This window comes from Condylura cristata, unplaced genomic scaffold (assembly GCF_000260355.1).
Source record: "Condylura cristata isolate star-nosed mole 26May11 unplaced genomic scaffold, ConCri1.0 scaffold00017, whole genome shotgun sequence".
NCBI lineage: Eukaryota > Metazoa > Chordata > Mammalia > Eulipotyphla > Talpidae > Condylura > Condylura cristata.
Genome location: NW_004567118.1, coordinates 7,894,441 through 7,895,469, shown reverse-complemented (window position 1 = coordinate 7,895,469; position 1,029 = coordinate 7,894,441).

Genomic DNA, 1,029 nt, shown 5'->3' with positions numbered 1-1,029 from the left:
CTCACCCTCTCCGCCTCGGCTGTACCAAGGGGTGTGCTCGATGTTTCCACCAGAAGAGCCAAGAGCACAAGGAGAAACAAATCCAGCCCTTGTCTGCACTGTGGAGAGGGGAAGGGGAGCGATGGCCGGGCCCCTGCCCTGTCCCCTTTCCCGCTGCTCTCTTCTCGGACACCCACCTGCTTCCTGCTTCGGGACCCAGGGGGAAAGGCCCAGCTGGGAGCATCTGCAGGGCCCTAGCTTTCCCATGCCACCCTGGCATAAAGTGTGGGGCTCACAGCTTTGCCGCATCAGGGTACCTTTACAGAGCTCACAGCTCTCATGTGTACAAGCCTGTTTGGACTATTCTTCCCCCAGGTACCTACAAAAACTGGCTCTGACTCTCTAACCATCGTATTTCAAATTACATCCAGACTGCAAAGCACTCCCCTCCCTTCACTGAGAGAAAGGAGGGCGCTAACAGTGTGTGCTCACGGGAAATGCTCACAGGGGAAGGGAGTGACCAGGCCAGCTGAAGGTCCCTGACCTGGAGGCCTCAGTCCCCAGAGGCAACAGCTACACTGCCCAACACTCACCTGTTGGAGGCCGGCCAGCAGGCCCAGCCGCAAGGTGGGTCAGAGGCCCGCACCGCGAGTCAGACATCCTGGCATGGCGGCCAAGGAGCATCTGTGTTTGTAGGGGAAGGAAGGGAGCATGGGGCCTCCGCTAAGTCCCTACACCTGTGCCCCTCCCACCAGAGGGGCGGAGCTTTGCGCCTGAGGACAGACTGTCCCAGCGGCTGAGCCTGAGGAAGGGGAGGGGATTCGACTGAGTTTGGGAACTGGGAGGTAGAACTGAAACAAACAAATAAATAGATGCATAGATAAATAAGTAATAAAAATTGTGTGGTATATTCAGGACAGCTGAGCTCTACCTCCCAACCCCCAGCTCCTCCACCCCAGCCGTGGGACGGCCTGCTGAGGCCCGACCTGCGGGGAACTGGGGCCCGGGAAGTCCCTTCTCACCGGACTGCTGCGGGCGGAGGTCAGGGAC